General features: G+C 43.5%; 1 protein-coding gene across 2 annotated transcripts in view; it reads left to right on the forward strand.

The window, feature by feature from the left end:
• Window positions 1–21591, forward strand: part of FAM124B (family with sequence similarity 124 member B) — a 45401-nt gene that overhangs the window by 5875 nt on the left and 17935 nt on the right. Inside the window, exons 1-2 of one of the 2 annotated variants that reach the window (XM_030576371.1) lie at window positions 8653–8769; window positions 14119–14150. The gene's annotated coding sequence lies outside the window, so the exon portion shown is untranslated. Of the gene's footprint in view, window positions 1–8652; window positions 8770–14118; window positions 14151–21591 lie in introns of those variants that run through there. The other variant, XM_030576374.1, reaches the window with a different exon arrangement.

Genomic DNA, 21591 nt, shown 5'->3' on the forward strand with positions numbered 1-21591 from the left:
CCTGTCCAGCTGCAGTCTCAGTTCTTCTGCTTCCTCCCTAGCTATTGACCTACCTTTCCCCATTTCTCCCTCATCCTTGCCTACTTGCTCTCTTGCCGGGTTGGCAAGGTATCGAGAAGAGCAAGCAGCATGGGAAAGAATCAGTCACTTTCTAGCACTGAACAAAGTACTTGGAATGAGAGAAAATGGTGTTAGCCCAACATCTACCCTCTCTTGCTTCACTGAAGTGCTTCTTCCTACAAGGCTGTCACAAGTCATGCATCTCATGCAACACTGAGCATTTGACCACCCTGCCACACGCTCTTGCATCTCAGTGGAGATGTGCATGTGGCTGCAGACATTTGCCTGCAGTCCAGCCTTTGCATTGGTAGAAGCTGTTGTGGTACCTGGTGAGTAGCCAGCCTGGTGTATTCACTGTTCTCCCAGCTGGAGCAGGGCAGAGAACAACCAGCCGGGAGGCGGTGGCAGCAGCTGGAAGTGAGGCTGGTTCTAGGGCACCATATGACTGTACCACTTGGCTTTTTTTGTTCTGTTGATTGGTCAACCTTTCCCGGCCCCCTGCTTCCTCGGAGCAATGCTGAAAACGTTTTGCACTCTAGCTGCCACAATGGGTAGTGTCACTTCGGGCCGGAGGAGAGAACGTGGAAGCAGAAACAGCACAAGGTGAGGGATGTGATACCTGCACCATGCTCCTTCAGGAGTACTAGTACTTCTACATTCCCCCAGGGGGTCCCTTGCACTCACTAGCCATCCCTCCTTTCCCTTTCCTGACCCAATACTATCAAGCACCTGTCCTAGCTAGAGCTGCCAAGTCTTGTGCAGCTCTGTGCCCTACCCCTTGCCATTGCTTGGGGCAGGATGTGTTACATATAGATGCGTATATGTAAATATCTGTAGCCCCTCCCCAGAGACGAGGCTCAAGCCTCCATCCTGGTGCTTGCTAATCTGAGGGGCTTCTCCCCGCCCCTCCTTGCTTGGGTTGGCTCCTGGTTCTCTGTTGCGACATCTGGCACCTCCAGTCAAGGCGACGCCTCTCTGTGCCTGGGACACAGGGGTGCTGTCCCTTGTAAAAATGACTGGTACTGCTACTCTTAACTACCCAGTACAGCAGAAACAAAATACACACCCCACCAAGTGAAGTGCCACGCTCAAAAACAACAGTGTAACTTCCTGGAGACAGGAAACAAGGCTCTAGGGAAGGAAAAAGTTATGGTTAGCTAATAAATAATAAAACATTAATAAAACATGTTCCCCACCTCCTAACACTTCACAACTGTACCACCAGCCCCAGGACCCTCCCTGGCTCTCTCCCAGGCAGGCTGTCCCTCCCCAGACTCTGCAGGCTGTGAAATGGTGCCAGGAGGCCCTGGAGCCATTGTTTGTTGTAGTCCATAGGTTAAATCCCTGTGAGTATGTCTACATAGCAATTAAACACTTGTAGCTGGCCTGGATCAGCTAACTCGGGCTCACTGGGCTCAGGCTGCAGGGCTGTAAAATTGCTGTGTAGACATTCAGGCTCAGGTTGGAGCTGAGGTCCTGGGATCCTGTGAAGTGGGAGAGTCCCAGAGGCAGGGCTCCAGCCTGAGCCTGAACTTCTACACAGCAATTTTTAGACCAGCTCAAACTGTAGTCACTAACCCAGGCCAGCCGTGGCTGTGCTGTGGGTCTTTTGTTCCAGTGCAAATGTACCCTTAGAGACTCAGTCCAGCATTGCAGGAGGTGACAAACTCCAAAGGGGGTTACATTTTCAGATTAATACATTAAATAATTGTCATAAAATGTCACACAAGTAGCAGAACAAAATTTGGCAGCTGAGCTACAAACTTCCGTGCCACCCTCCTTCCTGGCTTCAGGTTACAACATTAAAGACACAGTACACACCATCTTTGGATGTAGCCATTTTCGCTGAGAGCAACCTGCCTTCGTACCCTTAGGAAACAATAACCACTTTTAGAGAGAACAAGATGTCACATGATGCGTAAAACTGTTCCTGTGATCCTGTCCAGCTTAAATAACCCAGACACACAAACTGCAGGGGTTGTGATAGAATAGTGAGGGTCAAACAGGAGCAACAACAGATCAGGGCTTGGCGGGAGAGATTTACAAAATAAGGCCCAGATATTCAATGGGATTAGAGGCCTACCTCACATTGATTTCAATGGGAGGCAGACGTCTAAATATCTTTGAGGATCTCACCCTTAGTGACTCACTTCAGATACCCAGCACACCTATAGCTCCAGGTGACGTGACTGGGAGCCGTGGGAGTTGAGCAACTCTGAAAATCAGGTCCTACGTATGCATTGTTTAGCAGCGGTAAATTCCAGTTGAGATCCCTGCCTGGGGACTACCCAACTGAAGTGCTGAATCAACACATGTGGGCTGGTCCTGCCATTTCTGTGGCTGTGCCAGCTCTGACCCTTGACAAAGAGGAGGCTACAGACAGACTTTGGACAGTGGGGCCCACAACCTGGATTGTTAATCAGTTAAATATGTTAACTCTCCCCCTGTACTAGCATGGTGAGCAGTGAAGACATGGAAGGATCAGAGAATGCCCTGTATCTCAGCATATCCAAGGTGTGTAGATATTGCCTGATGAGTGCACAACCTACTGTCTTGCTTCAGCTATGCTAAGTGTATGGCTGTTCTCATACCACCTGTGGTTTTTACAAAAATGCAGTCTGATTCATACAGATCTTTCTCATAAATGTCGTAGTTGAGCACAACTTTTTTGCAGTTACATCTGCAAAAACTCCCCTTTTATTTTTGTAGTGCATTTCTGGAACTTCCAGAGCACAACAGTCTGCAAATTTTGTCATCTCAAGTGTAATTATAAAATTATTCACTGCTAATACCGTGCAATGCCAGTTATGAATTATATTCCTTTGTGCTTTTGTATCATTTCCTCATTTCACTTCCATTTTTATGTACCAGAGTGTACTGCTTTCAGTTTTCTATCCAAATCTCAGTGGAGTTCCTTGATGATACTAATATACAGCAGCGATTTGTTGTTAGTGATTGATGTGTTCTGTACTGAGAAGAGCTGTTTCTATGGTAACAGGATGCAGTTTTTCTATAATGCTATTTTGTGCCATTAGAGACATTGTAAATGACAACAACACACATCTGTCTCATCACAGTGTAACAATCACGTTGACTTTTGATGATGGATGTTGATTTCCACGTGACTCATTCAGAGATTAATCTATTGAGATACCTACGAGCACTCTGGAAAGGAGCAAGTACATATAACAATCAACAAGGAAATATTAAAACTCTGCACTAAGTTTGGGGAACAGAAATTTGTTTGAATTATTCAGAGGATATTTTTAATTCATAGATAGATATGATCAGCCTTTTCTGTCTCCCTCTAAAGCAGAACTTTGCTTTGGTTAATGCATAACTCGGTCCTGGGATAGGGGTTGTTATAAAATTGGATGGGTGGGGTTCTGTGGCCTGCCTTGTGCAGGAGGTCAGACTAGATGATCAGATTGGTCCCTTCTGACCTATGAGTCTGAGTCTATGAGTCTATGTGTTCAAATCAAAATTCGATGCCTTTCTGGATGACTTTGAGAGATGGAGAATCCTCCACTTGCCTTAGTAGTTGGCTCCAGTGTTTAATCACCTTTCCTGTTAAAAATGTGTGCCTTGTTTCTAATTTCAGTTCATCTGGCTTCAGCTTCCAGCCATTGGGTCTTGATATGCCTTTCATTGGTGGTTCTTAATTCCTTTTAAAAACACCCACCACAACTGATCAATTTCTATATTTCCACAGAGTTCACAGGAAGCAATTCAGGCAAACTTGGGTAAAATTTTCAGAAACTGAAACTTTCAATGGACCTTTGGCTACTAAGTGTCTTAGTCACTTTTGAAAATGGGCCTTAGGTGCTCTTTTAAACTGCTGCTCTTTGATTTTTTTTTTTCAAGAAGCAGACAGGGACATTTTTACTATAAATGCAGCTAATAAAGTACTTAAATGCCTGTGCACAGCTTGTCTAACTAATTTTAATATCTATTACTTGAATAAATCTTGTTCCTGGAGTGTAGTATTCCAGCACCTGTTTGCTAGAACATGCAGAGATAATGTGTGTCATGGAGTGTGGGGGAGTCAGGGCCCTACACCCCCAGCATCCTGCGATTCACCATGACTCTCAGCCAGCCAGTAAAGCAGAAGTTTTATTGGGAATGACAGGAACACAGTCCAAGACAGGCCTTGCAGGTACAGACAACAGGACCTCCCCTCCCCCAGATAGGTCCATCTGGGGAGCCAGGAGGCCAGAGCCGCATTGGGAGACCACAACCCCCTTCTGCCAACAAAAATTACTACATGACCATGGGCAGGGGTGAACCAGACTTTGGCTTCAGCCCGAGGCCCAGCCCGCAGTTTGAAAACCACGGCAGAGCATTGAACAAGACTGAGCTAAACCCTGATGCCCCCCTAGCCAGTGCTCCCATCTCCCATTGTCTCAGGGAAAGAGAGTTAACAGCTTTGGCACCTGTCTCTAGTGTTCTCCTTCCTTGCTGCAGAACTCCCATTGCTTCTCATCACAAGAGCTCAATGAGAAGGTGAGAAAATCCCTGCTGGCACCCCATGCCAGAGAGCAGAAAGAAATATGATGGGAAATCTAAACCAGGATATAGATTAGAGAGGGAATGTGCAAACGAAAGGAAGACTAAAGACTAGGGAGATGTAGAAGGTTACATACCATTTACAGAATTGTTACACAGACAGATGCTGAAATCCCAGCTTTGCTTTGGTCACTGCCACCAAGATTTCTGAGCTTCCCTTTCCTCTGACACTACTTGTCAAGGGCATTCTGAAACTTCTAGTGCTGTGTCTCTCTTTTTTCAGATCATTAGCATTTTGGCTCAGGCCCATTTGTACAGGAAGCCAGCTCTAACCTGGAGCTTCTGCCTGTATAGCCTGTCCTCTGCTTCCTGAGACACAATACACAGAGTGAACACACAGCTATGATCAAAAGTATGGCTTTTTTATACACTCATGGAGGTGAGGAGAAGAGAACTCCTGTGCTTAGAGAACTGCAGCATGGCAGCAGGATTCTAGAGAAAAGGGTGAGTTGTGTAATCAATCCTTGAGGTAGGAATTAAAAGATGGAGAGTTAATTTTAATGCTGAGAAGGTTGAGAGAGTAAGCATAGGGATTTCAAGCAATGGAATAATGTGACCACAAACAAAGTGGCTATGCCAGCACTAAAACTTTTTTAGATGGTCTCCTTGGATTTCTTCCATAGTTTAGCGCTATTTTGCATTCATCCTTTTGTACCCATTTCCCTGTTGAGCATTCATTTTTCTTAAAGCTCGCTCTTTGAAGCTCTGCACAGTAAATGAATGCTCAGCTGTGCTGTTCGATACATAAGTGCTTCTTGTTTCACTTGCTGCGAGTTTCAACTCATTTTCACCTCTCAATATAATTTGAAACAGGTGTTTGTTTCAGTGACCACCGTATTGTTGAACAGGGTTCCCCAGCCTGGCCAATACTGAGGTAAATGGAATGTACTGTATGAGTGGGAAAGAGCACTTTGGAAGAGCAAAAATGCTTAGCACATCAGACATGACTTACCTTGTGCAGTAATAAAACTGAATTTGCTCCTCCTGCTATCTTTGCTGAATTACTTCACACTTCATATGTTTTACATCTTCCAGGCACTGTACTAATGCTCATTTTCTCAACTCCCTTGTGTGGTGGGTAGGCAATATGTGGTGTGTTACAAACTGTGCTGAAATTACAAGCACTCACTTTAAGTTGTAAGGGGTTAATCTCTCCTGCAAGTTGGACCAAGGGCTCTGTAAGGAAGCTTGTGGGCTGGGTCTTCATCAGTCAGTCTGCAAGAGCCAGTCTGGAGCACGGTGGGTAGAATTGTGCTTCTCAGGTAGGTGCGTGTGTGTGTGTGTGTGTGTGTGTGTGTGTGTGTGTGTGTGTGTGTGTGTGTGTGTGTGTGTGTGTGTTTGGGAGGCAGGGATCACTCAGTAGTTTGAGCATTGGCCTGCTAAACCCAGGGTTGTGAATTCTATTCTTGAGGGGGCCATTTAGGGACCTGGAGCAGAAATCTGTCTGGGGACTGATCCTGCTTTGAGCAGGGGGTTGGACTAGATGACCTCCTGAGGTCCCTTCCAACCTTGATATTCTATGATTTCTGGGTTCTAAGGAATAAAGTTGTAGTGTGCTGCAACCTTTCAGAAAGAGTATACATGTTTCTTTTTTTTCTAACTTTCCATGTATTCCATGAATAGAACACGTACATGGCATTACCTTTCATTTTTCAAATGAAAAAACAGAGGCGGATCCTAAGACCACTCCACAACACAATAAGTTAATGACAGAGGCAGAATTGGAATTAATCAGTCCATAGCTGCTGGTCCTGTGTTCAGTCCACACGGCCACATTTGTTTCCTTATCTGTGAAGTGCCTACTTCTGATAATCCAGAATAGATTAAAGGAGAATCCTTGGATCAAGACCTTGTGCTCGGAAGAGATCTAAATGTGGTAGTGAGTGGAGGGAGAGCAGCAGGTGCAAATGCCTTTTACTTCTAGTTCACTATCTGCTGAGCTGGGCTCCGGTGCCTTGGCTGGATAGAGAACAAGGACTAAAGCGAAAGGAATACAACTGTTCCCCAAGGGAAGTGCTGGGAGGCAGAGTCTGCAGGAAGGATGGGCCTGGCTGGGAGGAAATGTGGGTTAAGTTCAAAAGTGATGGGTTTTCTTTAGCCTTAATTCTCTCTACATCGGTGTGAATTTCTAAAGATCAGACATGTCTCTTGGGCAGTGATCATGGGCAAGTTGTTAGCTGAGTGCAAGTGGCATTCAGTGCTGTGCATAACAGCACAGGACCACATTCTGATCTGCTGTAAATCCAGAATAAAGGCATCAGCTTTACTGCAGTTACCCCAATGTAGCTCTGCTCCGAATCTGGCACTTCAGTCGTGGCCAAGAAGAATTTACAGCAGAAGTCAGGTATCAATTTTGCTGGCCTTGCATGGTACTTTGACTAGGATTTTTACTTTGGAGCAAGGGGTCTGAAACATTTTCATACCATGGGCCTTTTATGGTAGTATAACCTAGTGGATAGGGCTCTGATCTGGGGCTCAGGAGATGTGGGTCCAATTTCTGGTTCAGCTACTGGCCTGCTTGGTGATCTTGGGCGAATGATTACATTGCTGTGCCTCAGTTTTCCCATCAATTAAAAAGGGGATAATGATATTGACCTTGGAAAAGGACTTTGAGATCGAAAGATAAAAAGTGCTAAATTAGCAGTAGGTAGGTATGTATGTATGTATGTATGTATTTATTTATTTATTTATTTATATTATTAATAGAGTGTCCCATAAACCAACTTCCCTTATCCAAAAGTATGAGAAAACAACCCTGTAACAACCACAGCAATTGCATTAGTATTAGAACTGGTCAAAAACCCAAAAGTTTTCCCATAAGAAATTACAGCTGAAAAATCTACATGTTTGAAATTTTTCAACTGCAAAATTTGGGTTTCCTGTGGGAAGCTTTAAACGGATTTGAAACTATCAGTTGTTTAATTTGACTTAAAATGTCATTTTGTTTGGTTCTTCAGTTAATCCCCCCCGCTCCCAGATTTTTGTTTTAAACCAACATTTTGACTTACTGGTAAAAGTTTCTTTCTTTTTTTTTTTTTTTAAACCAAAACATCCAAACAACATGACATTTTAAGTGTAAAAGAAATAACATTTTGGGTTGGAAATTTTCTGTGAGAGAACCAACTTTTTTGTCTGAATTGATACTGTCCATGGGAAAACTTTGGTTTCCACACTATTGTTTTTTGCAGTGCGAAAACTTTTCATATGAAATACTACAGAGACCAGGTGGGTGAGGTAATGTCTTTTATATTGGACAACTTCTATTGGTGAGAGAGACAACTGTCAAACTTACACAGAGACCTAAAGAAGAGCTGTGTGTGAATTGAAAGTTGATCTCTTTCACCAACAAAAGTTGCTCCAATAAAAGATATTACCCCACCCACCTTGTCTCTCTAATAGCCTGGGACCCACACGGCTACAGTTACACTGTGTCCAGATGAAGAATGTCGACAAGAGTTATTGAATGTTAGGAAAGATTAAATGTGTGGGTAGCTGTCTTTAATACAGCGTGATAGCTGGAAAGGAAGAGAAGCTAGCACCACTCGGCCAGGCAGCTCTGCAGGTGGTCTGCGGCTCACTGGTTTTCCATATACCACAGTTAGGGAGTCTCTGGTTTGGAGCCAGAGACAAGATAGTTTAAGGGGAGAGTGCTGGCCTGGTGGATTTAGCTGGCTGGATATCTTCCTCCCACTTCTTTCCCCCCCAATCTTCCCTTCCTATGGCTTATAAATTGACTCTAAAATGTCCTTGAGTTGGTTGCAATGTTTTATTTCTCAAGTAGCTCCCTTGCCTCTTCCCCATGGGTAAGTCACACACACACCCTCCCATCTTTCCTGTTCTCTCCCTGCAGGTATCTGCAGCTGCTTCCCAGACTAGGATTTACACTCCTCTGGGATGACCTCTGGACCAAGCTTCTAGCTAGCAGCTGCTAGCTAGGGCAGGGGAGGAGCGAGTTGAGTGGAGAGGAGGGAGGCGTGTGGTGCAGCAGGCTGGAGTGTGACTGGCAAGTCCGGGCGGGCGTAGCGAGGGTCTTGCTGGCTCAGAGCACTGCACTGAGAGCTGCTCTCTAGAAGTCATACTGCTGTGAAAGAACATCCTCCTGCTGCAGCATGAGTGCCTGGGCTCAGGGGAGGATACTGCAGGGTAGGTGGGGGCTACTGCTCTTGTATTTGGGGAAGCTGTGAGGAGTAAACTGATTACTAATGGGTTTGTTGTTTGGTATCTAGGTGGCAGAGCTCAGACAGTCCTTTCTCTCTGACACACTCCTGCTGCTGGCGCAGCTTTACATAGCTTAAGAATGGCCACGCTGGGTCAGACCAATGGTCCATCTAGTACAGTATCCTGCCTTCTGACAGTGGCTGGTGCTAAGTACTTTAGAGGGACTGTACAGAACAGGGCAATTATCTAGTGATCAATAATCTAGTGTGGTCCAATTCCAACTTCTGGCAGGCAGAGGTTTGGAAGTGGGCAGAGATGAGTGTTGTGTACGCAGTATTGTAGAACAATGATTTCATGCCAGTGTGAGTTTAACTCTCTCTGTACTTGATTTTTTTTTCTTTGCGGAGGGTGGGTCTAGTGGGTGCTTGGTAGACCTAGGGAAAGGGGAATGGATGCAGGACTGGCTGTGGAGTGGAGTCCCTGCAGCAGTGGAGCTGACTTCCTAAAGCTTCCCCAGTCTCTTTTATCCCTTTGCTACTGGACTGACAGACCTGGGAGCGGGTGGGGGGAATGGAGGCTTTGAGACGGACAGTAAATTCTTCAGGGCTGGAATCTTGCCTTGTTCTGTAAAGTGCCATGTTCAGTTCTGGCACTCTGTAAACAATGACTATTGGGGGTGGGATGGGGTAGAACACTTCTATTACTAAAACTGACAAGTATCTGGTGGCTGAAGCCGGTTCTGAATTGGTCAGAAAATATTCACAGACCAAGTCCTAGCCCAGCCCACGAATCTTGTGCAGTGGGGACTTGGAAAGAAAAGAGTTTAAAATGTCAGACCCAATGCAACAGGCATGCTATTGTATTTCTCCCAGGAAGGGGGCATTCAAATCACTAGGTAGATTTGCTGTGGGATAGTGTTTCCTCTTCGCCACTGTATTTTAAAAGTGTGTGTGTGTGTGTGTCTGTGTGTAACTCAACCCCACTGGAACTACCTGGATGTGATCCCACTGTTAAGAGAAATCTGAGTACACACAGGATCTTTCCCAGCTTCTTCAGGTCTTACTTTTTAATCAAAAAGAAGAAATTGTCTTTATTTAAAAACACCTACTTTCTCTGTTTCACCCCCTTCTCTAATATTTCAAAATGCATGGACATTTTTGGTGTTGGGGAAAACTTTGTTCATGTGGGATCAACTAACTGGCTAAGAACATAAGAGGTTACCATGGTAACTTATGCTTATTCATTTCCTTTCTGGGGTATTTGAGAAATGTGCCCTTTTGACTTGTGTTAAACTTCCCTTACTCTAGTGCTTCTTTCCTCTCAGCCCTGCCCTGCAATCTGAAGGTAAATGTAAAAACAAGTGATAGGGCTCATCATTGGTTGTTTTGGCATTGCTCTTGATTGTGAGAATGAGATACATATTGGAAGCTAGTGAAACCAGTAAGTTTGCCTGTTGCTGTTCTTGCTGATGTCAAATGCATAGTGTGGTTTTGATGAATCCAGTAGAAAAACAGTCTGTCTGCTTGAAAGAGAAGTGAGCTTTATGGTTAAACAACAAAACCAACATGTAGGGGGGAGGACTTTATTAACCATGTGTTAAATTAACAAATTATAAAGCACTGTTTGCAACATAAGCATGTAGCCGACACTGTATGTTCAAAATATCATGGCAAAACTAGTGTTATATTTAATTGCTATGCAGTTGTAGAATGAGCTATTTATGGGGCTAAACCCTGTTGTGATCTATAGAATTACAGACCTTATACAGGAGGTGTTTATTAAAGAAAGCAGCTAAAACTAGAGACCCAAACAGGCTTTCACAAAGCTTGAGTTCCTGCTTTGTTTACCAACCACCACACTTTGGAACTCTGTCCAGCACACAGACATCTAGTGGCTGAATAATATACTACAAATAGACATTGCATTTCAAGCCCTCTCCTCCACGAGTGCAGGAAGCCCTGTCTGTCGTAGAATCCCTGTTGAGGAAGAGGGAGAGGAAGGATTTCAGGAGCTTGTGCACGGACTGCAGAACCCAGCTCCCAAGGGGCTGTTGCTGAGGCTGACCATAGCACCTCAGGAATGAGGTGCATGTATCCAGTCCTCAGGCTGGAGTAGTGGCTACAGAGATGTTTCGTTCTTGCTCTGCGAACTGTTAAGATCTCTAGCCCAGGTGTTTGGGCCGGTGTCTGGAAACAGGATTTGCCCCTAAAATTAATTTTAAAAAAATACCATCCCCCCCCACTCCTACACCCATATGTGTGCATGGACTTAGTGTTGCTCAGAGCAATATGGACTCAGCTGTGAGTTTGAGCCACATACAGAGTAGGACCCTAACTGTCCTAAGGATGGTGCCCATAAAATGTGCTGAGGGAACCAAGGACACATTTGTTTAACTGATTCCAGAGGAAGCAAGTAATTACTTCAGAGCTACATGTTAACTCTGCAGTAATGCACTCTTCCTCTGTGGAAGGCATTTGCCTAGAAAGGAGGTATACTTTTGTGGGGTTATTTCTCAGTGTATGGAAATATTTCACAATGGGCTTTTATTAAAATGCTTGTATTCAGCTCACTTTCCCCTCACATAGACCCTGTGCCCTAAGACAAGGGAGGGTGAATGGGATGACCACAAGGACAGCTCTCTTTAGTGGAAAAAATGTTGCTGGTGCTGTGGACATTGTACATGTTATGGTGACTTGTTTTCTTCCCATAAAGAAAAGGTGCATCTTTCTGTTGGGAGCATATCATCATCCTTTGTTTCCTCCTATCCATGCAAGTTCAATGTGTGTTTTTCTTCTTGCTAAAACCCAGTGTAATGTCCAATCGCATCCATTGTGAATACCTCGGACACCTTTGGAGGGGTTCAACGTACTTCACCTATGTTATGATAACAAATTTTCATTATTTGTATTACAGTAGTGCCTAAAGGGCCCAATGGGGGACCAAGGCCACATTGTGCTAGGCACTGTCCACATATGTAATAACAAGAGGATCCCAGCCCCATAGAGCTTATAATCTTAGTATATGATAAAACACAGAGAGGCTACAACTAAATGGGGGTAAGGACAAGCTAACAGTGAAATGTTCATACTTAATATAACTAGCAGCAGTTGGAGCACACCAGCAGCAGGCTCAGATTCACCTGCTCTGACTTACAGGACAAGTGTGATAGCCTCTGAGCTACACTACACGTGCTTACTGATAGAATTCCAGAGTGAAACTGAGTTGCTCACATGAATCAGTTGTTTTTTCATTAGTTCATGTTATTTCTCTTGAGCCTGTCAATCAGAACAGTGAGTAATCAGACACTTGCTCTTCAGTAATAATTACTGTAAAAGAATTGGCAAGGTGCCAAGCTGCCTTGTCTGTGTTTTATATGAGGTTTATTAATCAGATCAGTTGAAGCATTTGGTTCCAGCCTAACAACATTCCATGACTTTGCTCCATGCTTCCAGAGTTTCTGTGCTTTCCTGTAATTTGTTGCAAAGCCAGTTCTGCCTTTGGATACGTGAGCACAGCTCTCATTAACTCCAGCGGGAGCAGTGTCCAGGTAGCTGAAGTATGTCAGTCTGAGATGTTAGAGTGGGCTTCTCCAAAGAAATTGCCCACCTGCCTGCCTGAAAATTCACTTGTGTGAAGAGAAACATGTTTCAGAGGATCAGTCTGATGACTAGATTAGGGCTAGGCCTCCCGTAATGTGTTAGAACTTGTAAGAAGGTAGAAAAGCTACAGAAGGAGTTTCTTTGTTGGGGGACTGGGCATGCACCAGACTCTGCAAATACATCCCTAACCCTCAGTTCAAAGGAGGCCACCACTATCATGTCCGAGCATTGTTCTTCCCTGCCAACTGTGAGGTCGTTGCTGTCTACAGTGCCCTGGAAACGTGACGCCAATGGAGTTGTGCTTTCAGGGTTTCTTTCGTTTACAGCAGCCCATGGTTCCATCCATGAGGGAACATTTCAATGGGAGGAGAGTGTCTGCTGAAAGTTAACACAGCTTGTGGATGAAGGATCATCTTGTGCTGAAGGTTTTCAACTGAGTCTGGAAATCCATTCCTGTCTCTGCCACAGATTTCTTGTGTGACCTTATGCAAGTCACTTAATTTCTTTCAGTTCGCTATCTCTAAACTTCCCTAGCTCCAAGGGGTGTTGGGAGATTAATGTTTGTGAGGTACTCAGCTCACTGCAGGGGACATATAAGTACTCTGATGGAATATTTTGCAGTGGAGTTCCTACTGGGCGCCATGCTGTGGTCAAGGAAGGGATGTGCCACTGAAGCATCTGTCTGCCTCTCTTCTTATTCTTAAGTCATACATAGAGGGTTCTAGGAGAATGATCTCCCCAGTAGCAGTTCTGTGGAACTGCTTTGGGTTAACTGCCAGTCTAAAGTAGTGTCCTTTCTCTGCTTTCAATCATAAGTTCTGAGAGAGAGAGAGAGAGAGACTCATGTATGTTTGTGAGGAGAAATGTAGGTGGATATTTTATGTATTGCCACAAAAACTGTAAAATATGCATTCCCAAACATCATCCCCTGGGAATCTGTTTTACTGATCTCACTTGTTTAATAGTAAAGATTCTAATATTAGGAAATGAATAGTGTGAGAGCTCAAATTACTTAAACTTAAAATGTCAGAGCAAGTTGGTGGTAGACTGGAAATAGAATCCATGAGTCCTAAATCTCAGTCCCATGCTCTCACTACAGGACATTCTGCCCTGATTAATTATTATTATACTATATTCATTCACTGACCTTATTTATACCCTTCCATAGCTGGTAATGGATGAGAAATTTTTAAACTCAATGAAAAGTGTTCACAATTAGTTGGTGAAGATATTTTGCACCTGCTGTGACCTTCTTCTCTTGACGAAATTGCAGGAGCTTGGTAACCTTTCTGAGACAAAGCACATCGCTGTATTGGCAGAAAACACTATTTACAAGGTGCATAATCAACTTGGACCAGGATTACGGAAGTGAAAGCAAGAGGTAACAACAGACATTGAAAATGGAGTCACACCGAGTATTTCAAACTCAATGCATTCCAACAATTCATCTGCAGCTGTGAGACACGACGGCAGCTGGGAAGCTTCAGGCTGTAGAAGGCTTCAGAAGGGAGCATTTGACACTGAGGGCAGATTTTACTTTCCAAACTGAATATTGCATGAAAAATTGAAAGCAAGCAAAAACAGTAGTATCTCAAGAGTGTATAATGGAAGTGATCAATTTTAATAGTGAAATTGATATTAACTCATGCAGCTGTAATTCATAGTTTGTAGAAGCTTTTAATTTCAAACACAATATTGGGCAAAATAGCATTGACACTTAATTTTGTTTTCACAGATCTCACAGCATTGGAATGTGATCAACCAGCAGTAAGTAACTTTCCCCCTCTAGACGGTGAACTTGTTTATTAAATACATTTTAAAACAGTGTGGGGTGGAGGGGCAAGGAGGATAGTGCTAATTCGGTTCTTCCAAGATGAACTTTCTAAGAATCTTGCTGTATTTGGGCTTTTTCCCTGCTGAGGACTGCACTCTACCAAAGACTAATACCATTTAAGTCTTCAAATGAGCTCTTCAGTGTGTGGGTCCAATCCTCAACTGTGCAAAACACCTATTGGAAACAATGGGAATTCAGCACAAGTCAGAACTGCAGGATTCATCTGTGGATTCTTAGCAGAAAGATGTGTGTTGATAATTCCTAGGAGGGAATGTGTTACGAGGGGAACTGGTAATTACAGTAGTCAGAAAACTGGCAAAAGTTCACTAAAAAGTGAATATAAAAAAACCCAAACCCTAAACTGAGTCCATCTTAATCCAAATTAGGCTATCTGCTAACAGTGTCTGAACAGAAGCCTATGTGAAGCATCAAGGCTTGATTCTCCATTGCTTTGCACCTTGTCTAGTCACTCAAAGTGGGTGTAAAATACTACCCAAATCAGAAGAACAACATTTTAGACTCAATCCTCACAAGTGAAAATGACCCCATAAAGTACAGGGCAACGAAGAGTCAGGCCTTCAGTTTCTTACTAGGAACTGGCAAAGAACCATTATAGAGAATTAACCTATTTTAAGGGTTAGAAAGCACATTCTTAAATCAATGTGCTGCTGTGCTTTGAGCATTCAAATCATTAGCTGTAACAGGAATTGTGCAGATCTCTGCATATACCCCAGGAATGGTAATGCCTTCTCTTTGCCATTATCTTCATTATGGTAGTGTCTTCCTCTTTTTAATCAGAATGATGTAATATTCACATTACAGTAGCACCCAAAGGCCCCAGCCATGATCCCATGGTGTTAGGTGCTGTATGAAGAGAGAGGTAGCCATGGTTCCTGCTTGGAGCAGTTTATTGCCAGCTATTGTGTTGGCCATCCAATGTGAATTTCTTTGGTTTTACAGCATTTGACATTAGGCCAACTCTTTAAGGGTCAGCAAACTACTAAAGCATCAAGAAATAGTGAGACAGAGGGAATAACACAGTGCCAGCTGTGTTGTAAATTATCTATTGGACAGGCTGCCAGAGCCTCCTTTCCACCTGGACAAAAAGTGGACTTAGTTATGCACAGTCACAAGTGCAGCATAAAACAAGATCTGGCTGCTTTTGCTTTTCACATAAGTTTTCTAGTGCAGGGAGTGCCTAATGCTTGCACAGAGCTCCCAGGATCAGGCCAATCATCCTGTGTCATGAGCCCAATTGCTAAAAATGGTTATTTCTCACATGGTCTGTTGGCCAGAGGTGGTGAAATCCCAACTTCTACCTAGTGTGGAACAAGTCACCCCAAACCTTTTACACAGCAGTATAATATATTGTACCAGTTACGCCATCTAAAGCTGGAAGATCCCTGTCTGTTTATGTAATTCTGTCCTCTGCCCAACCCTTTCTGTAATGTCATGCACTAAATAATCCCAGGGATTTTGCTGTGTCTGCTGCAGAAGCCATTGTAGGACCCTGCAAGTCACTCCCCCAGATGCTAATATTTAATGTTTTTCTTGTGTTTTCTGGTTAGAAGCTACCCCTTTTAAAATTCCCCTAGAGGGGGTTGTTAATCTCTGCAGCTTCTCCCTCATGATGTTGGCTGGCAAGTTAATCAGTAACAAGATCTTAAACTCCCACATATTGTAGGATCCATGCCTGTTTTTTCAAATTAGAATGATCGGTGCATTATTCACTATCTGGAGGAGTTGCCTTGAGGAAGGTGAGCAATCTGGAGTCTCACACAGCATGGATCTCAATTGTTTCTTAAAGTGAAGACTAGATTCAGTGGTGAGCGTGCCATCTCCTGGTGACTTGCTCTTATTAACACTTTTTAAGGTGCTATTTATTTCAGCATCAGTTTATTGGCCTGTTCATTGAGGGAAAACTGTGTGGCTCGAAAGCTGGTCCCTTCCACCCACAGAAGTTGGGCCCATAAAAGATATTACCTCATCCACTTTTTCTATCTCATTGGCTTTTTAAGCATTTCTCTGTAAATCACCTTCAATGTAATTAAATTTAGACTCATTAAATAATTCAGGAGATCCTGCATGCTGCTATTTGATTTAGAGATCTAGTTTGTTCCTGGAAGATTTTAAATTGTGGTGTGATTTCTGTAAGTTACCAAAGCTAAAATTTTCAAACGTAAATGAGTGCCTGAAATTAGGCACCTAAATCATATTTAAGTAGTCTTATTTTCAGAGGTGCTGATCATCTGCAGCTCCAGCTAGCTTCAGTCAGAGAAGCAATTGCTTAGAATCTCTGAGAATCAAGCCATTATTTAGGTGCTTAAATATATGGATGTTGGTGCTTTGGTTGCAATCCTGCAAGTCGATGTGCCAGTGCAGACCCTTAGGCCAGCACAGTATCCCATTAAAATCAGTGAGACTCTGTTGGCATAAAGATCTGACCCCAGTTGTGTAAAGAGCTCAGCTCTCATTTAAACACCAAATAAAGGCAGTGAGATTTCCAAACTGCTCTGCATTCAGGACTCCCTTGTTTTCAGTTGGGGATGTGAACAGGGGATTCTCCATTGTTCTCAATGGGAGCTCCTGAGTTCTTGTTAAGATCTGGCCACTGGGGGCTAATTTCAGTATCACTAATTTCTCTCCAGAAAGAGAAGTGCACTTAAAGGGTTAACACAGCCAGTAGGAAGTGTCTAGAGGAAAGAAGGGTAAAAATTGAGTTTGTATTTCCCTACTGATTCTGATTTACTTTGTTTATATTTAGCTATTGAATATAAGTGAATTTTTCACTTTAGTTTGGAGTCTTTTTCCCTGCCAGGTCCCTGTGCTTTAGTCCAGTCTGCAGATACCTCAAAGGAACATTGATTTGTTTGAAAAAGCAACAACACTGTTTCCACTAGAATTTGGAGAAGTTCCTGGAGCCATTTCTGTTGGCCTCAGGGTCTGGAGAAGCTCATTTTAGGTCAGACCTGGCCTTGTACATTTGTCTTCTAGGTGACCAGGAGCATGGCCTGCCCCTGCACAGGTGTGTTGAGGAACAGGGCACAGGAAGCACATGCGGTGGTGTCAGCTACAGTCACGGTCCTGGAAAGTTCTAGTCCTTCCAACATGGTTGTGGCAGAGTTAATGGCCTTGCCCCTATCTCTGCACCAGCCAGCAAAGTTGGCAAACACTAGTGCATTCCCGCAAGGACATAGCAGCAGCTGCAATGTCCCTGCACATCAGGAAGATACAGGGATATTTTCAATTTTTCCCTTATGCCCTGACATCTTAGTTGTTCACTGATGTAAAGATATTTTTCTAATGGTACCATTTTATTTTTTTAAATTTATTTTTCTTCTTAGGAACAAAAATCTTTAGTCTCCAAGTCAATGAGCAGGAGCTGGACACAAAGTCCTATTCCATCCTATTACCCCCTGTTACCCGGGGTTCTTTCAACCCAAAGCTCTTGGTAACTTTACTCTGTGCAATGAGGTGTCAGGAAATAAATCAGGGGAGACGCTGCCGTCCGACCGATAGATGGCTGGCACAAACAGGACAACATGAGTGCTTTCACTTAAAGCTAAACTTTACTAGTCTCAAGAGCTGTACGGAAAGCCCCTGGCGGGCCGGGCCAGATTGTTTATCCACGCTGTCCGCAGGTTCCGCTGATCGCAGCTCCAGGCCAATGGGAGCTGCTGGAAGCAGTGCGGATTGAGGGATGTACTGGCTGCCACTTCCAGCAGCTCCTATTGGCCTGGAGCAGCAAACTGGGGCCAGTGGGAGTCGCAATCAGCGGAACCTGTGGACAGGGCAAATAAACAAACTGGCCTGGCCCGCCAGGGGCTTTCCCTACACATGTGGTGTCCCAAGTTTGGGAAACACTGGTCTAGTGCATTATAGGTTTTAGTACTTAACCTTTCATAAAAATAGTTAAGAAGAAATCTTGGAGCTGGTTCAAGACTCTCTTTTGGAAATGCCACCCATCTTTCTGAGGTAATACAAACCAGAATTCTTTGAATTTGGTATACGAAAAGAGAGGTAAAACTGCCTTGATCAGTCTTCTAACCATTTGCCTACTTACAGCTATAATCAGGCTAGCACATACTATAGTTACCCCTGTTTTATGTTACTCATAAGAGATTGAAATGGGCAAACCATATTTCACAGCTTTAAAAAGGCATACAGTGTGGCCACTCAGAGCTGAGAGTTAGGATTTCGAGCTGCTGGAAGCTGGGGCGCACAACTTTTAGCATTCAGTCAGGAAATCCTAACTTGCTGGTGCTTGAGAGTGCAGGATTTTCTGCAGAGTGCTCTGTGCATCTTTGGTTACAGCAGTTCCCTTGATGGCTCTCCATCATTCTGGTCTCTGGATTGTTTGGAAAGCGGACATCAAGAAACTAGTTCATTTGAAGAACTGCAGAGATTTCCTTTTTCACTTGATCCTCCCATGAAATTTTCACTTGGATATAGTTGTGGTTGACTTCAGCTGCGTAATCTGAGAGAGGCAAGTTTATGGCTATGGCATCTGTAAAACCACACACGTCCCTGCCAGGGCTGTCTGAAAATGTCTAGTAGTGGGGAGACTGATTTATTCACTGTGTTCTTTGTTCCTTTACCCCTCTTCAATCTAGCTACTGTGTCTCATGCATTTAATAAAAATAGGAGCTGGCAGGGGTGGGAGGGCACAACAGCCTGGTTTAACAAAGTTTGCTGAAGCTCACAAATCCAGTCCTCCAGAGTGTAGGTTTGAGGCCAACATCTTTCATATCTCTCTTCAATGACTCACTCCTTTATTTATATAGAATTAGAGTTCGTTCTTGATGGGCCTGATACAATGATGTCAACAGACTCCCACTGACTACAGTGGGCTTTGGATTAGGCCCCAAAAGATCATTGTGCAATCTGAATCCACCAATCTCCCTCAATCTGGAAAGTGGGTTCTCCTTTTCTTGTACTGATCGTCCATACAGAACCTATCCAGGCCATGCAGGTGGAAATATTGGTCCCACTGAAGTCAATGGAAACTTTGCCCATAGAGTTTTTATGTCAACGCATAGTCTCATTCCAGTCACCTTTCTGCCTCTTAAATTGCCTTTGCTGCTGGTTGTCGTTGCCCATTTTGGTGTTATCCAGTGTGATTGGATGGGAGAGGAAATGCTCTGATTATTATGTAGGTTTTATAGTCTGAGAGACCAGAATCTGTATGTGCAACTCCCATTGACTTCCAGAGAGATGCCCAACTTTGTGCAGAACTGGGTAACTTTTTTATGACTCAGTTTCTCCTCTCCTCTTGCATGGTTACCTGCTGGGTGTGAAGGGTTTATTTTCTTTCTTGAAATAAGACGTGCCATGCAGTGTTTGGGAGGAAATCATAAGGACTCCTCTGTTTTTTGCTGATACAGACTAACACAGCTACCACTGAAACCTATCCATGAATCACTGGGTGACGGTAATTAATGCAAATCCTTAGACATGGAAACTGTTCCCAGAAGTACCACCCCCAAGGGAAATCCCATATCTTGGGTTTGCCCAGGTTCAAGAAGCCAAGCAAACAAAGAACTGAGAATTGTATAAAGTGATAAACCTGGTAAGGGGTCTTTCTCACCTGATTCAAGAACTGAAATGACAGAGTGGCCAAGAGGGCTGAGATCCTGCCGAAGGGGTTTGAAGGACTTTGAAACTCACAAGGAACCATGTGGAAAGTGGGTGACATCTGGTAAAACAGGATGCACATAAACTGTTCATTGTTTTCAAGATGTTTTTTCCAGTAAGGCTGATGTTCTGAATAAATATTTTTGCTTTATGAAGGCTGGCTGGTCACTGACTATCCTTGTTGTTGTCCCTGGGAGCGAACATAATGGCAGATACTAAACTGAAATCAGACTTGCTAAAGTGATCGCAGTGTTGCAGGAGGAAATAGCAGCTTTAAATTCCTGATCTGGAGGAAGAGGAATGCAGGATCGTACCCCAAGAAAGGTGATGGCTAGAGGCCTGAGGCTTGAATAGGGTGCCCTCCAGGAGATCATGAAGGGATCGGAGCTGCAATTACCTCAGGAGCAGTGACATGTTAACGGAGAGCAGGATGTAGCTCTCAGATGATCACTGCTCAAATCTGAAGGAGCCAGAAGCAGGAGATGTGAATGATGCCTCTTTAATTTAATTTTAAATGTTATTAATATAAATATATATATTAAATTTATTTCAATAGCATGAAATTATGGTAAGCTTCATGTTCTCCCAGTGCACGAATAACTCTCTGGACCACATTGTATTATCCTTTCCAACAGGTTTTAGTCTGAGAATGGTTCCTCCTGGCCTTGCCCGGACACCAAAATACTTAGGGGTTGTGCTAGGATAGACTCAAACAAACAAAAAAAGAAAGTCTTTTCTTGCCACTGCCCTGACCACATGGAATTCTGTGCTATCCTGTTCAATGAAAGGATAAAGGCACTAGAATCCTTTAATTTCAGAAAACCTGACCCGAAGTAGTACCTTCCGCCAATTTAAACTCCCTCTCGACTCGAATTCACTCCTGTATTTTGACTATAGTTAATCTGATTCATTTTCTTCTGAAATATATACATTAAGCTCATTATATATATTGTATCAAAACTGCCTGGATCTTCATTTACTGAACTGGAGCAAACAAAAGGAAAATAAAGGTTATTTCCAATCACAGATTGTGAATGGGCTAGAGAGCACTAGTCACCGTAGCTCATATTGTCTGAAATCAGTCCCTGTCAATCTTCTCCTGAGGAAACCCACATCAGCTCTGTCACTGTGGCTTTCTTGCCTTCAGATAAATAGCAACGGAGTATTTAAATAGGAGAATTGAACAGGAAATGTCCATATCTGCCCATAATTCTCTGGGTGCCACACTGCCAAGGGAGTGAACATTCCCCAAGCTGTATTTTAGAGTTAACAAAAAGCTGCCTATCATCTTAGCCAGGAAGGGAACTTTGTCTGGCTATAGATCTTGTGAGCCGTGAAACTCTATCTTGTCTGTTGATCCTGAATACTGTTTCTTAAGGAAAGAGTCTCAAGCTGCTAGGACTGTCTGTGAGAGCTTGTCTTCAAGGCAGCCTTTTGCTAATTTTTGAATCTTCATTTCTGATGAAAGCTTGCAGAGGTGACTTGGAGTCAGCAGCCGAAGGCGCAGCCTCCTCATTAGCTCCCTCAGGTAAGATAATCAGGGGGATGCTGAGGTTCCATTTCATTCTCTTGTTATCTGGTATGATCTCATTGTCTTATGAAATCAGACCCTTTTGCATCCTAGCATAGGTCTGCATTTTCTGGTCCTCTTTGATCATTGTTAGTTTCCTTTTCTGCTTTGGCCAATTATGGATAAGAAACTGGAAACTACAAAAGAAAAGCCTGTGTTAATGCATTTAA

Source organism: Gopherus evgoodei, chromosome 9 (genome assembly GCF_007399415.2).
Source record: "Gopherus evgoodei ecotype Sinaloan lineage chromosome 9, rGopEvg1_v1.p, whole genome shotgun sequence".
In the NCBI taxonomy this organism is placed as follows: domain Eukaryota; kingdom Metazoa; phylum Chordata; order Testudines; family Testudinidae; genus Gopherus; species Gopherus evgoodei.